This window comes from Apteryx mantelli, chromosome 1 (assembly GCF_036417845.1).
Source record: "Apteryx mantelli isolate bAptMan1 chromosome 1, bAptMan1.hap1, whole genome shotgun sequence".
NCBI classification, from domain to species: Eukaryota; Metazoa; Chordata; class Aves; order Apterygiformes; family Apterygidae; genus Apteryx; species Apteryx mantelli.
The window spans coordinates 87266350-87283615 of record NC_089978.1 but is presented as its reverse complement, the minus strand read 5'-3'; the positions used below and the strand labels follow the sequence as shown (position 1 = coordinate 87283615).

General features: G+C 40.0%; 1 protein-coding gene across 3 annotated transcripts in view; it reads right to left on the bottom strand.

The window, feature by feature from the left end:
• The window catches only part of CDKL5 (cyclin dependent kinase like 5), a 146412-nt gene extending 135192 nt beyond the window's left edge, over positions 1–11220 (bottom strand). For all 3 annotated transcript variants that reach the window (XR_010884244.1, XM_067297066.1, XM_067297068.1), the window contains exon 1: positions 11166–11220. The gene's annotated coding sequence lies outside the window, so the exon portion shown is untranslated. The remainder of the gene's footprint in view (positions 1–11165) is intronic.
• Positions 11221–17266: the final 6046 nt, after the last annotated feature.

Sequence of the window (17266 nt, the reverse complement as noted above, 5' to 3'; positions counted from 1 at the left end):
TGCTTCCATTCAACTATTGCAACCCAGCTTCTACTACCTAAGTCTCAGTATTTTATTGAAACAGAGATCTAAGGACAGGAAAGGTATCCTATCTTGTTTTCTATTAGTTATATTCAGAACAGGTAGAAGAACCTAGAAGTCCTAATTTATTTGTACAGTATTTATTGAACATTTATTTGTGCAGCAACTTCCATAGCCACAAATGAGGATGGAGGTCCCATCACACAGCCCCTACCCTGAGGATTTTACAATACAGGACTGCATTATCAATGCATTATTTTCATGCATTACATGACCTACACCATAGCCTTTATATGTTTCATACTATGAGTCATTCAATACATTTGGGGGGATGTGCGTTTATTGTAGGGCATAGGTGCAAGGGGCTTGGAAGCCTGCACTCTTTGGAGGGGGACTGTTCTGTTGTAACTATCACATTAGTTCAAAGAGAAAAAGATCAAAAATGAAACTCATGATCAAAATCGGTAAGTGAACAAAAATCTGTATCAAATCCTAAGCACCATAAGAAAAGGCCGGGAAGGTGTAGAGTAGGATATTCACAAAGTGAAAATTAGAAACATTGTTCTCCTAATTCTTGAAAAATCTGAGATATTAAGAAAGTATCTGGAAGACCTAACATTAAAAAATACGTGTGTGTGTGTGTGTGTGTGTGTGTGTGTGTGTGTGTATGTCATTGTTTATTAAGATAAGTTTAATAGAATAGTTTATTCATACTTTCTATAATAGAACAATTTTTTCAATAAAATTAAAACATTACGTAACATAATTATTTAAAAGGACAGTGCATTTCTTCTTGTTCATTTCTTTGAGGAAGAGCAAGCTAACAAGCACGATCTGTCATTTCACTTTCAGCGAAATAACCAACAATAGCTCAAATGTTATTTTAAGTGAATATAACTAGAACAGTCAAAGATAAGATCACCCATTTTACTGATGTGGAAAAATACAAGACAGTCACTCTGGCCTCCTAGGGTTGTTCAGTACTTTCTATGATCAAAGCTGAGTAGATTTAAGGCTTCATACAGCTACTTTCCTGTTGTTCCCACCATGCATGTATTTGTGACACCTATTTAAGGCACTGGTGGCTTCTATAAATATATTTGACCTACCTCACAAGGAAAAACACCAAGCAACTCCCAGTCTCCAGATACTGTTAAAACAATTGCATGTTTCAAATAAACTAATTGCAAGGATATATGATTTTTTTTCTGTGACATACATTACATAATTTGAGTCAGCAGAAGCAACTAAAAAACAATTAGGGTAACAGAAGTAAGGACATGTTTTTCAAATATACTGTTCACTCACAAACCTTTAGGCAACAAAAATGTCAATATATACAGAGTTTACTGAAACAGATTTAATGATCTCCAAACAATGACAGGAATAGCTATTTGGTTAAGAAAAACAGAGTAAGGGTTACCACCTGAAAATACTGCTTTGTTATTATTACTGTGGGCATCCCACACTGCTACCTTCATACTGAAATCTGTTTTTATTTATAACAGCAGTATTATTTTTAAGAAAGTCAAGCAACCCATTTGTTCTGCTGAAGTTGTACAATTCTTGAAATCCTAAATTAAGCACAGCACTTCAGCACTCTAAGGTTTTCAATAAATATTTCAGTGTTTTTAATTTGTTTTGCAGTACTAGAGCATCTCTTTTCTCTCTAATTCCTCTCTCTTCTATATATGAGGTTCTATGTTTAAAGTTTCTCCTTATTGGCTGCCACTCTTCTTTCTGCACCAAGTTTATATTTCTGTCCCTGATTTTTTAGGATAGGTTCAGCCTTTTACCCACCTACATGAGATGACATGTTTTCTATTCCACCTCCAACCCTCTCCTCTTACTTCCTCTTTATATTGGGTTTTAACTGAGTAGCCATCCCCACAACTCCTTTAAAGGGGAAAAACTGTTCCTAAGCTACACTTCTGCATAACTGAGGTCAGACATTGTCAAATAGGTCTATCACAATAATTCAAAAGTCCACTGCACATCCACAATAATACTCTTATTTCCCTTCCAAAATAACATCCCAAAATTATTACCCCCATGATATCCTCCCCATTATGCTTAATGCAACAACTGATCACATCAGCTTCATCTCTCTCTCACATTCCCTATGAGCTTTACTTTGCCCGCTAGCCAGGCAAAAGGCAGCACACACCACAATTATACATTACTAGAGCCTAACATTACTAGAGGCTAACCACAGATGTGCAGAAGGGAGCTCCCCCTGCCTCTGGCCCAGTCTCTCTTCTTTGACCAGCTGCCTGTTTCCCCAAGACGTGTAGGGTGCGCCGGTGGTTGAGAACACTGCCCCACTGCCAAAGTTGAGTGAAAATTGACCAAGCGGTTCAGAAGTTACTGGCAGAGTGGGAGGAGGGGCTAAGGGACAGATGGATGGACAGATGGAGCAATTGCATAAGCACCATTCCTTTAGGCTAAAATAAAACTGTCAAGTCCCACCTGTTCAGCAGAGCATTCCATCAGCGCTAGCCACTCTCAACTTCAAGCTTTTCTATTTTATAACAGGTTAGATCGCATCAAATTGTAGCTTCAGTCTATAAGCTTACTGGATCAACACATTACTCGCTGTACATCATGATGTACAGCTACAATGCTCCATAAATAACTGTCTTTAAACACAAGCTGTACCCAAACAAGTTTTCACAGTTAAGCAGAAAAATAATAGCTGCATAAAAATATTATAATGTCATGTAATTTAAAGCATTTTTTGTAATAATAATGCCAACAAAAGAGGAGTAAGAGAACACAATGGTGGGGTTTTTTTTATTTATTTTAAGAAATATGAAAAGCTCTAGAGAAGTAAAGAAAGACTACTACCAATTAAAGGATCTGCAAAGGCGGTTTGCCTTTCAACAGCCCAAGATTGTGTGAAGGGATAGAGAAGAAGCTGTGCTAGATAAACAGATGGATTAGGAAAGTGTGAAGAGGTCCATAAGGTAGGCTCAAGTTTTTAAAGCATGAAACTTCTGAAATGAGCGTGGACTTAGTGTAGGTGTTTTCCTACAAGGATTAGTTAAGAAGAAAGAAAGAAAGAAAGAAAGAAAGAAAGAAAGAAAGAAAGAAAGAAAGAAAGAAAGAAAGAAAGAAAGAAAGAAAGAAAGCTCTTAGATGTAGGTAGATAGGTAGATAACACCACGCTACATATGTTCATCTGGAGTGGTGGTTTTGGGAATACTGCAACTCTTTCTTTGCCTGACAAGCAAGGCAAGGAAGACTGGAAGCAATTCTGCAGAAGTCAAACAAAAAATGGATGGCAACCTTGTGGGTATGGTAGATTAACAGCAGAATCAACACACACACACACACACACACACACACGCACAAGAGAGAGAAACAGGAAATCCAAGTCAATAGAAGGAGAGAAGAAAACTGTGCTTGCATCCAAGACCTTTGCTGCTTCTTTGTCTGGAATTCTCTTCTGAAGTGCTTAAAAGAAGGTGAGGTGAAATTATAAGATACAGAGAGCCAGAACAGTGTGAATGCAGCAGTGTTGTTAGAATGTTGAGAGTAGCAAAGGGGAAAGAGGTGTTTTGGAGACAGTAGAATAATTTTCTTTCACATAACTTCCTTCTAGTGACATTTCAGGAATAAATACATTTTTAGGAAACAGGAGGTTGGACTAGATGACCTCTTGAGGTCCCTTCTAAACTGAATTATCCTATGATTCTATGTGCATATGCAATTACAGAGATACTCCAGGAGGACCGTCCTGTAACACAGACAATATTGCCAAAAGAGGAGAATAAATCATTAGGATAGCCACTTACTGAACCGATGACAACTGCAAATGCATAGAAAAGGTCTCTTCCATCTTGAAGACAGTTACCACTTCAAAATACCTGAAGCAATCCTATTAAGAACAACAAAAAAAACTTTGGGGAGGGTTTTATCTATATTTATTGATAGATTCAGCCTCCCTTTAGTCAATGTCCATCCTGCAATCAAGAGGTAAAGATAACTTTAAAAATAAATAATGAAAATAGACTGTGTTCTGTGATTCACAACTGAAAATTGTCATCACTGACAATTCCTCATTCTTTGAATAATAAACAGCTTTAACTTTTGGATGAAGAGTTCTATAAGCAACCCATAAACAAATTAGGCATTTTTGATCTCAGTTGGCATATAACAAAAAGCAAACTCATTCTAAGTCATCACAAATCTATGCCTACATAAATTTTTACCCCCAAAAGTATATTCTAACAACAAGGGGGGGGGGGAAGAGGACTTGTCAGTATGTCTACCAATTACTTTGAATAACACAAATTTAAAATATCAATTAAGATGAGATGAAAATGGTTTCATATGATGTACTGTATGTTTGTACAATTTTAACCTCTGAAGAGGGTCATATAAAAAAGAAAGGCAGATGGGTCACAATCCTGTATACACTTATCCATAAATCATACAACTGATGCTGCACATATGTTTAACTTGTTGCATATGAATAAATACTTGTAGAGAGGGCTTAAGAGCCTCCAGGGAGTAAACAAAATACTGCCAAGTGTTCAAAATAAAAGACAGAGGAGGAAACTTTTCTCCTCTAATTTGCTTTCAGCTACTGTAAAGTTTTTACTTTACACAGCAGGTTAACAGAAATTTAAAACAATAATAGCTCTGACAGCCCTTTTAAGAAGAGCTGACTATGACATATCCCCACCTTCCAGGCACTTTGTTTTTGTGATAAGTATTGCAGGTAACAATCAAAAAATACAATCTATAAAACAAACACCAGCATGGAGGGTGCTAAACAATCAAACTACAGTACACTTACTCACGTGAAACTGTTCTGACGAACTTGCAATTAACATGGTATGCTACAAAATGCAAGATACAGCAAATTTCAGTGTATCTGGTAAGAGCAGGATAGACAGTATAAAGTAATCAGAATGCTATAATATCCCAATCCTTTCTGCAAGCTTCTTAAGTTCATCCACTATAGGGCTCCCACCAGTACACAATTTCCTCCTGCCATCATCCTGGAAATGTTGTCCAGATGGAAAGAAAGGAGAAAAGAGAAAAAAAGACTGTACACCACATGGATTGCAAGTCTGACACATTCAGGGCACACTGGACCTTCTGCTACACCAACAGCTGTATAGTACAGATGCACATGTAGACAAACACAGTGAGTCTGTGAAGTGAGTTACACAAAAATAAGAAAACACGCCTTTAAGATTTGGAAACATAACAACAAGTGAGATGCTTGTAAGTACAGTTTTTCTGTGCTCTCCAGTTTAACTCAGAAGTTTCTATGCTTTAAAGATAAATATTTAAGTACAAAGTCTCAGTTGCTGGCACAAAGCTTAAAATTACTATTTGGCAGTTATTTTGGGGCCATGAAATCAGATTATACTAACAAGTTAAAATGTCACCCAGTCTAGCATATATAGGCCAAGCAAAGTGATCTACTTTTCTTCAAGGTCATAAATGGATGAGACAGTAAAGCAGTGAACTGATGTGCATACAAGCAGCTATTTACCTGTTCCACACTTAAGTGGGACTTTACAGCTCACTAGTTGCTCACTTCATAAGCACTAAGCTCACTCAAAAAAAACAAAATACACTGTGAAGATCTGCAAGCAATTTAATGCTAGATGGTTACCTAATTACAAATTCAGTTTGTACTTAAAAATCCATTTCAAAATCTCAAAAGTAACTTCTATGAGTTGGAAAACTAAGTGTTCCCCTCCCCTGCCTCCCCAAGCATAATGTCTTCACAAGTAATAGTTGATGAGATCAACCAAAAGATAGTTCAAAGGAAATAAGATAAATAAGAATTCTCCACTATAAATAAACCGTAAGTATTAACCATTTATTTGAATTCTCTGAGAATGTAACATTGCTACAATATACCATGACTTTTAAACACTGATATTTAATTAGGAGAAGAAGCAGGAGGAAAAAGGGAAAAGTTGTATTTTTTATTCATGCTCCAAGATTCCTTTTTGTGTACTGAATAGTTAAACAAATATTTGATTCTACCAAATCTTACAGTCACATTGTCCCTTTGTTTCAGTTGAACAAAGCAGTGTGTTACCATTAACATCTGTATTTCTCTAGTTATCTGCAAGAAAAGATTAACAGAGACATTGACACAATTCACCAAAATAATGGAGCTCTCTGTGACTGGCATATTTAGGATTCAGTTAAGACTTGATTCACTTTTTATTTTTTCAGAGAACAAATGTGTTTGTTGGTTGTTGTTTTTTTTAAATATTGCCAGGCAACTATTTGTTGTGCATGCCACCCACAGCAAGATCCTTTTCTTTTTCCAAAATAAACTAATGTCAGTGTTAAATTATTTTATTTTTCAAAGTACATTGACTAAAGGGTTAGTTTTCAAGATATTAACAGTCAATTCCAACACTAGAAGGCTCAGCCAGTTTAGAATAACAATACAAGTTTGAAGTCAAACTGGAGCACACTAACTCTCATTGCAATAAGGCTGGAATTAAAAGCTTCTAGAGACCCAAAACTGTCAGCATCACAGATAATACTTATTATAGGAAATCTTAATATATTAACTTTAGCCACCAATTATTCCATATACATTTTTCTCTTTTGAAGACACAGCAATAGACTAACACTTAGGTATCAGTCTTGATACGAACAGAGAAACAGAACACAACTCTATATAACTTGAGAGCCTTTACATACAGGTTGGATTTTTTTCCCCTTATAGTTATTTTGTCTAAAAGAAACAGGCATGGAAGTTCTCTAAAACTAGTTTATTCCTGGAAAATTCTCATCATTGCCTCAGGGAAGGAAAAAATATATATATAACAAATATTTCTATGGCAACAGAGTTTAAGACATGAAGAGCCTTTTATTTTATATTTATTATTTTTGTTCTTTCAATGTAATTTCATCAAGATATTCAACATTTAATTACTTCTGATATGCTATGCTAAAATATCTTATTTAACACAGTAACAAAGAAATATTAAAGTTATCAAGATATTCTAATTTAAAAAGGCATAGGTTTAAAAGCTGAACATACTAGTGCTGTGAATACTTAGACCTTCAACATCTTTCCTTCATCAATATTTAACATTATGAAACTGCACCAACTCAGCAAGAGGACTAATGTTGTAACAGTTGTTTTCTTAGTAACAGTTGTTTTCTTAGTTTATTTATGTATTGTTCTAATGCTCGTTTTAATTTATAATCATGAAATTAATTCTTCCTACTTCCAATAGGGAAAGCTGATATTACCATTCACACACAAATCTCTTTCCACCTAGATACTAAAATACAACTCTCAAATTGTCTGGTAAAATAGACAGAGTGAGAGAGAGAAAAGGTGGTGTTACAGTTAGAATATAGAATTGGAATGAGGAAATAAACTTTATCCCTCATTATATTACATACATCCCTTAGCAAGGGCAAATCACTGATAATTCTCATGCCTTGGTTTCCTGATATAAAAATTAATATAAAAATGTAGAGTTGCTAGGTTTAGCTCATGGATAGTGCTAAAATTCTCAAATAGAATTTGTTATGACAAATGTAAGCCAATCTTGTTACTTTCACATGATGAGCACACAGTTCACAATGACATCTTTTATCTTCCATGTCAACACATTTTCAGGGCAGCTCCCCCCCCCCATTACAGTTTCATGATGGTGTACCTGTTCTGCTCTGAGTAAGCATATATGCTCAAGAAAATTCTCATAACTCAAGAGTCACACTATATCCAGAGTTTAAACAATACCTAGGGAAACTGGTTTTTTGTATTTATTTATTTACTTCTTCCAGATTTCTACTGTTGAGTGTTGTGTATTCCAGAGAGAATGCTAATGCTTATACATGAACAGTTTTCAAAAGCATCCATATATAGCCAGTATTATAACTAGTTATTTTTGTAACAGAACTGTTTTTTTTGTTATACATGGGGTATTTTCCATATACAGAAATTATTCTCCTGTTCTACCTTGTACTTGCAATCTTAGTTCACCTCCCACTCACATAGTCCAGCTTCACACAGTAACAGAAATAGCCACTGCTAGTGTCAAAACACGCTAGTGCTATAGTTAACCATACCAGTGCTCCAGTAAGTTTCCAACAGACTAGCCCAAAGCTCTTTATAAAGAAGTGTTCTCTGAACTGACCATGCAATTTGCAATGTTTGCCTTTAGTTGACTATTTCACTAATAAAGACTTACAAAATTGATATTCCCAAAGGCTTTGTTAGCTGCATAGCACTACAGTTAACATTTCAATATTTGAATCTCAACGTGTATTTTCTCTCATCATCACTAAACTAAAAGGACCTAAGAGTTTTAGTTTAAAAATAAAACAAGACTCTAGTTTCTTGCTTAAATACTTCGAGTTTTGAGAATTAAGCCAAGGCACATTACCTACAATACTAAACAGCTTCATTAAAACTCTCATTATAAAGTCAGACGAAAGAAATCCAAAGGTATTTCTTATTGCAGATCACTGTTGCATAAATATTAAAGAATTGAAGTTTCTGAATGTTTTGGCTGCTGAAACAATAAAAAATATATATATTTCTTTAACATAAAGCAACAATGGATCATATTTTAGATTTACTGAAGTTGTCAACATTCAAATACAGTCTTAAAAGAAAAAAACAGACTCAATGCAACTATTTATTACATGTGTATTTTTAAATGATGCTAACTGCTTTCAACTGCAGGACTAAGCACTGACTGGAATTAGTTCAAAAAAAAAAATCTAATTCCAAAATACTAGTGTATCCCTTATTGCCTTGCAGCACTTGATTGCTACAGGTTTACACCTCTCCTCTGGCTTATAAAATACTGGTCTTCCAACCATCGTAATGTATCATCCTGCTTTTCTGCATTTTCGAAAAATCTAAAAGCTAAAACATGGCAACAAAGATTTTGACATAATTTTCATTTAAATCTCTAAATACTGTAGTTTTAGGTAAGTATTGACAAATGAGGCCCTACTCTTCAGAGTTATTCAATAAAGAGGCTTCTATAGGCACAGGCTCTGTCCTTGCAGAGCATCTTGTCAAAAGTACAAAGGGCAAGACTTTCTTTCCTATTGCCAAATGAGCAAAATGAAAGAAATCTTAAACGCCCACACAAATTGATGTATTCTTTTAAGTCTGTACCATGGAAAGAGCCAATACTTATTCAACCCACCTATTAAAATGGCACTTTGTGCTTCTATTACAAGCAGGTATATTTTATAAAAAGCTTCCCCCCCCCCTTTTTTTTTTGGTACTGCAGACCTCTTCACTGTTGAGTCAACATACATACTAAGGAAAGAAAATCTTAAAGCTTATAGTGTTTTAGGCAAACACAAAAGACAATGTGAAATGTTAAATTCAGCACCCTTGCACCGATATCTAAAATACAAATATATATAAAAAAAATGTTAAGTGTCCTCAGAGAGTAAAATGAAATGGGAATTGTAGACTGTATTAGCCAAGAAACCATTATCATGCTGGCGATATACAACTTCATCACTGATTATACTGCAAGTTGAAGGTGCTCAATGCCTCTCCGAAAAACAGCATGGAAGGACAAGGATAACAAAAGAAACAAATAAGACACCAATTTAAAACTTCTGTGCTTTGATACTACTTCATGATCTGCACCTATCAGTAAGCCAGTGGATTTTCCAAGCCCTCCTCTACGCTGTATTTTCTCACAATCTGAGAAGTCACAAAGCTTTTACTAAATAAATACGTATATGTAATAAACAGGAAGTTTTCCAGATATGATTCTAGGCCAATGCAATACCATCTTCAAAGGTTTACCGAGTAGAAGTCAGGTGACACCCTAGCTCCCCTCACCAAAGGGGCAGCAAACAGGAATTTGCATGATCATTACCAGTTTCACTATGGCAGTTTCATGCTGTTGCTGCTGGAGAGAGCTACCTGCCACAGCAATGGTAGGCAGTACACTATGCAGACAGAAGGAGGATCTCAAAGAGCGAGGCTGGAACAGTTTGGCAACAGCAGCAACACATAGAGCCCTCACATAAGCCAGAGGGAACAGAAGAGGAACAGAGCTCCTTGCTCCTCCAGCCCAGGGAGAGATATCACTGCAAGAACACAAAATCCTGCTTTAAAAAAAATCCTTCTCCTTTCCACATGCTCACGCCCAAGCACAGCAACTGCATACGGGTTTTCCTCGCTCACCAACCAATATGAAAGAGGAAGCCTAAGAGCAGAGTCAAGGAATAGCCCAGCAATGGGAATCCCAGCATCCCTCTTCTTCCTAGCGGCTCGAACTGAGAAACAGCCTTCTCTCTTGGGTGTTGTCCCCTCTGTGATGCTCTCCATCACCACCTACCTGCCTGATAACAACTGGTACATTTTCTCACAACTGGCACATGAGAGGAAAATACATGAACCCAGTAACTGCGTGACTGATTAAAAAAAAAAAAAGACACAGCAAAAACACACACACAGGAAAACTCCCTTCCCGCAAATCATACTAAGCAGATGAGTCTCTTTTTAGGGAAAAGGCATCAGCCCTAAAGAATTCCAGCCACACGGAGAGAAAACCCTCACCAAGGAGGACGGGAAGCAGAGCTCGAGCAAGGCAGGGAACACAGGCGGAGCCCCGCAGGCGGCCGCCCCGGGGCACCTCGCTCAGATCGCGACCGAGACAAGAGGCGCGCACACACAGACCGCCGCGCCGAGGAGGGGCCGCGCCGCGCCACGCCGCGCCCGGGGCGCTGCCCCGTCCCGAGAGGGGCGACAGGAGATACCGCGCCGCCGCCAGGCACCGCAGCCTCCTCCCGATCCCCGGGCGCACCTGGGCTGCGGAGCGGCGGGGGCGCGGCGCTGCCCGCCGGCGGAGACACCCACCGGCCTCGCGCCCGCCGCGGCAGCCACGCAAAGCGGATCCCGGCGGGTGGAAGGGGGAGCGGCGGCGGCAGCCTAACGGCGCGCGGCTGGCCGTTGGCGCGGGGGGGGGGGGGGGCAGGGATGGAGGGGAGGGAGAGCGTGGTTTGAGGGGGGAGGAGGAGGAGGAGGAGGACAAGGAGGAGGAGGAGGGAGGCGCGGGGCTGCCCCGCAGCAGCAAGAGGCCGGGAGCAGGGAGGTGACAGGCGAGGGCGGCGGAAGACAGGGGCGAGCGCCCGGCCCCGCGCGGCTCCCCTACCTCCGCTCCGGCTCTGCCGCTGTCGCTACACCCGGTGGCGCGCTGCCGCTGCCGCCACCACCCCCTCACTCTGCTCCCCCACCCGCCCGCGTTCCCTCCCTAACGCGGCGCTCAACCGAACCCACAGGCCGCCCAGCCCCGCCCCCCAAGCCCACACTGACACTGCCCCCCACCAGTAGCAGACGAGCGAGCCGGCCTTGAGCCACGCCCTCACCCTCTCGACCAATAGAAGCTAGCCTCGCTCCTCCCCTCCCCGCCCGCCGACACCGCCCCCGGCCTCGGCACGGCCCGCCCCTCCCCCCCCCCCCGGGCAGGCTCGGTTGACTCGCAGCTGCCGAGCAACGGGCGCTGGGCTGCGGGCGGGCGCCGGGTCGCGGCCGGGCGTCGTGACAGGGGAGAGGCGGCGGCGGCGGCGGCGGCGGCGGCGGCGGCCGGGGGGGGCCCGGCTGTAGGAGAGGCGGCCGCAGTCACAAGTGTTACCTCTGCTGTCGGCGGCGCAGACAGGTGGAGGCGGGAGGCGGGGGAGGTCCTTGGCAGCAGGGGCCGGGCCTGGAGGGGCCTGGCCGTCCCTGGAGGCGGAGGGAAATCGGGGTTTGGGTGGGGGGCGCCTAATCGATGGACCTTTTTTTGGGGGGGGGGGGGCAGGGAAACTGGTGCACACCCCCGGCACGCAGAGCCGTTAGTCAGCCGTGTACCAAAAGGCAAGGAGGGGGTAGGGACGGTAGGAACTGCTGCTGCTTTTTCTGGATGCATAGGATAGTTGGGAGGTTTAAAATGGATTTCCCCTTTTTCGCCAGTTCAGCTCTTTCAGAGTGCTCCAGCACTCGAGCGTTTCCAGCCTTTACAAAATCAAGGTCTTGGCTTGCAAATTCTGTCGCTCGAGCCTGTTGGCTTGTATTTTCCAGCTTTGCTTTCAGGAACTAAAAGTATGGATGAAAAATTAAAGCCAAGAATAATAGGGTCCCAGGAGCTGCCACTTTGAGGCAAACATCAAGTACCAGATGTATCATGGCATAATGCAGGAGTTCGGCAAGTAATGGGAGCTTGAACTCAGCTCCCACTTTCCTGGTGTGCTTCAAAAGTTATTTAAATGAGAAAAATATTATGGAACCCACTGAACATAATATGTCATAGAACTGAGTGATAGTTGAGTATTGCTAATCTAACACAAACCAGACGTATGCTTCTTTGTAACCTTAAAAACTCTGTACAGACAGATGAACTGAACCTGAGGCATTGCAGTGCTTAAAAATTAGGCTCCTCACTTCCATTTGATGTTCCAGACAAACTGCTCCAGGAGCCTTGGGGCATTTAGGGTGCATCTACAGTGTTTTGGTTTGGATCAGGGATGCAGTTTTGAAGTAAATCTTCTCTGCTTACTGTGCTTTGATTCACAATGTGGAGTGGTCTTGGAGGGCATGAACTAGATCCCTTTTGGACGAAACTAAACCAGGAGGGGGCTCCAGGAGTGCACCTGAGGTGCTCCAAGAGTGCATCTCCGCACTCCAGCCACAAACGAGGACTCAGTGGAAAACAAGCTAGCAAACTGGAACTAGTCCAAGGTTAAGAGGCCATGAAATGTGTATTGCTTGGACATCAGGCCCTCAATTGTTGCACTCTACAGATTTTCTATTAGGCCTCTCTGCTTGCCGATGTCAAATTATTGACTTACAGAGCTTTGTAGGTGAGAAGGAAAGTCCCAGAGGATATCTATTGTAGCATCTTAAAAAGCTGAATGGCGCTTCACAGCAGACTAAAACTGCTCTGAGACATGGATGCTTAAAGTCTGCCAAAACTCCCAGTTTGGATATGGATCTTCCTATCTTATTGTGTCAGGAGTATATCACATTATCCATAGCTATAAGGATAACTTAAATTGAAGGTCAGGTAAAGATAAGACACTGTTGTCTAAAGAGTAGCAAATGTTGCTACTTGAGGTACTGTCAGTGGCTATGGTGGCCCTTAATTATTCCCCTACACCTATACCAACTCCATGATAGAAGGCACTAGGTGCTACAAGTGAAAAATTAAGATAAATGACTGAGTAATGCTTTAATGCTTAAAAATAACCAAATGAATTTCTGGTAACATATGCTAGCAATTAAAACAATTTTTTTCTATCAGTGTATCTTGTCATTTTTAATAAGAGAACAGATTATAAGTGATGTAGTACACGTTGAATTCTTGTGAAAAGGCACAGATATATCCATTTCTATGGCAAAATCTGAGGAGAAAATTGCTTTTTTTTTTTTTTTTTGTAGTCTATACAAGAACAACTTCCTTTTCCTACAGTGCTTTTCACAGGTGACCAATTTCACATGCTGTGCTTGAATAAAGACAGCAGGGGTTCAGTCCATAATCTTACATGCCCGAAATCAAACATTGTAGCTCACTTGTCTTCTGGGTTTCTCTAATATTCATCATAGTATTTTTCCTCATCTTGTGGTTTTAACTGAAATGTAAGAGTACAACAGTTTTTTGTTACTGCCACCAAAAGTTCAAGGCTAATTTCAACTCAAATAAAAAGATAGAATTTTCTAATGTGAACCCTTGCAAATCAGGCAGGGATGTGGAAGTCAAGCTCTTTTTTTCTGACATACTTCTCGTGGTGTATAATTGAGATTTTGGTTTAAGAAGCTGGACTAGACTGCACCAATTCCCTAAGATAAAATATAAGAAAAAATATGGTTTGCCAGGTAAAATAAGCATATGTGACTGAACACAAATAAGAAGCAGGTCTCATTCATAAAAAGATACATTTTTAGACATTTTTCCCATAAAAAGCACACAAAAATCACAAATTTGGGTCACCTACACATTTTTTTCAAGGATTCCTAAGGGGGTTGTGGGGTATTCCAGCCCAGAGACAAATGCTCAGAGAAGGCAGCCAGCTTGTCTTGGCTTCCTTTTTTGGTCTCACAAACTTTAGCTGGCTCAGTGTCAGGTTGGCCCTCCAGTGCAGATCAGAGCAGTCTGATCTGTTCTGCTGGAAACTGATGGAAGTGCCAGGTCCTACATGTGTCTTCTTTAAGGAGCGTGTATGAGTCACTGTATCAGCTATGCTTACAGGCAGCTACTGGTTTGATTGCTAACCAACCTAACACTGTCTCAGTAGAAAAGGGCTGCTTACCCATTGCACCCCTGTCAAGCCACTGACACTCAGAAACAAATATGTATGAAATTGATGTAAGCATCAATGGAAGGGGAGGGGGAGACAAGCAGATACTGAATAAGTAGCATTTCCTATATGGTTTAGATAGGTATAAATATAAATACATGGAGCAAGATACTACCATAGCATTTTAGAAGACCCTTTAAACAGACAAAAATCAATGGGAGTTCTGCCTAGCTGAAAAGTGCAAAAATTGGCACATGGATAGGAGCAGATGATTATTCATTATTCTTTCTTGCAGTGACATTTCATTACATACAGAAGAAACAGAAACCATGAAGAAGTGAATAGATATTGTTTCTTTCCGAGGGTCTTGAGAGAAAACAATACAACAAAAGGCAGTGATGCTGTTTTTATTGTTATTCTCTACACACTCTCTGTTGCTTTCCCAGGAACCAAGCTCTCAGTTGAGCAGGCAGTAATTTAAAAAAGTATTTTACCATGAATTTCCTATATTGCATTGCATATTTAATATGTGCAATAAAGGCTGACAGTCACAATTCTCAGGTGGTAGAGTTTGCTATAGCTACACTGACATCCCTTTACAAAGCTTTTTTAAAAATGTATATTTTAAAATGTGTAATTTGCAAGTATTGCTCTTGAATGGGATCATTTCATTTTGACAATTGGGCTCATGATCAAAGAATTATGGTTTTGTTCCTCTCTGTGCGATCATTTCCATGCAAGGGCTGTAAACTGTTTTTTTCCTCCTCCATTTGGTGGGTGCTGCAACCATCCTTCAGTGAAATAGCAAGTGCTTCAGTCCCCAAGGTTTGCCTGGTATGTTTGTCGGGGGGGATTCAAGAGAGATGAGGGTTTTCTGCGCAGCCCCAAAGCACAGTTGCTTTTTGGTCTGCCTGGCACTTCTAAGCCCAACAGAGCCCTTCCAGGAAGAGGGAAGTAACAGCAGATACAGTGCTGGGTCTGCAAGAAACATTTTGTACTGTTTTATTTAACAAGACTTGTTTAGGCCATGAAAAGTATCACTGATCTAGAACTTACCTACTGTATCTTCTCTCTGCCTCCTAGTTTAAAAATGGGTTTACTGTGCGGCTGAGCCACCTGCTGTATATGCCTCTTAGGCATTACCACTGCCCCTTTCATCTGGCTTCCTAAACTTATTTGGGTAGACTGGTAGATACACATTCTGCTTTTACAGAACCAGGACTCAACCTGATTACAGCCTTCAAGATCAGATGTGACTGTTTTGACTTGCAGAAGCAAGGAGGAATAATTGAGCTGTTGTCATTTAGTTTTGTTGAGATACTCTGAACCTACTCAACTTTTTATTGTAACTTACTGTGTCTGTGACAGTGCTGATACCTGATGAAAACCACTTACGTGTGCAAATCACCATTTGCATTGTATTTTCTGATGAAATAAATTGACTTTTAGCAGAAGTAAAGACTCTTTTGTTGTTCTTTTATGTTTCTAAGTGTAATGTGCTTTATAACTTCTCAATGGCAAGAAAATAGTACACAGAATAAAATTAAACAATATTTCTTTCCAGACTACTATAATTTAGACAGTATGACAATTCAAAGAACTATATATCTTTATTTCAATAATAATGACCAGTTATGGTTAATGGAGTTCATTCATCCTAATATGTCCTACAGAGTGTAATAGGCACCTTCCATGTGCACGTGGGTAGCTTTGCCCACAAGGTATTTCATCCCTGAGCGTAATTCATAGTTTTACACCAGCATTTGGTAGGAGCAAGACAGGGGGTGAGATGACATGATTGCAGGGTGGCTTTCTGTTGTAGTGCTTTGTCTCTTGAGCTCTGAGGGCAATTCCTGAATGTCTAGACCCATCAGCGTTTCAGTCCTCAGCTCATCTCAGAATAATAGTACACACATTTAGCATCATAGTCTCACCGATCACATCCTCTTCCACACCCTTTCACCCCCCCATGAAACTCAGGTATCCCTAGCAATGAGTTCAGAATGAAAACAGATTAGGCAGAATAGGCCGCACCTATTTTCTGTGATTATTTTGGTAAAATCAGTTTTGTTTTCAGAATACTTGTACTTTTCCATAAGCTGTTTCCCAAAGCATGTCCCTCTCTCATTAAATAGTTTTTTCATTTAAATATTCTATTTCCTTCTCTGTTTTACTTCTCCCTAGTTCTCCCTTCTGTCTTGGTTGCATTTAAACATTACTATGTGACTGTTTTACTAGTAGCTGTGAATTGATTTCACCTGTTCCAGCAGTATCCCCCACTTGAGGGTCTTTACCTGTTTTCTAGAACAGGTCTCCATAGAAATGAAGAATCATCCTTCCCATTTAGAATAATTAGAATTTACTGTCTTACTAAACCAAGTCTAATGAAGAGCAAATACATTTCACATCTATAGGCAGAATCCTGAAACTTTTTGTATGAAACAATAATATATGACATATTGCATCTAAGACATTGCCCCACTAAAGATAGTCTTTGACTAAATCAAAGATACAACTGATTTTAATGTATCTTTAAGAAGGGAAGAGATGCATGTCTTTTGTTGTAGCCTATCTCACATGTAGAGAAACATGTTCTTCTAAAATATGAATTTAGATATAGGAGTGATAGAAGGTTAACACAACAATATCACAACACAGTTGAGATGCTAGAAAATCTGTCTGTTGTAGCATTAAGCATATCATCATCCTTATCGTGGATAGGAGCCCTGCTCTTGGACAAAATCCTTATTGGATTAAGTATCATAAAAAAACCCACAAAATAAGAAGATGGTCCCTGCCCCCAAAATCCTATAATCTAAAAGGTAACAGGCATGAGAGTACTGGGAAGGGATGAAGCAGTTCACACAGCATAACAGATAATTGCCTAGAGCAGCCAAATCTGTAGGCATCATGGCAGAGGTAAATTTCAAATAGAAATTTTTGAGGAAAATACTGATGTGGCTTTGTGGATGTTTATAAGAAA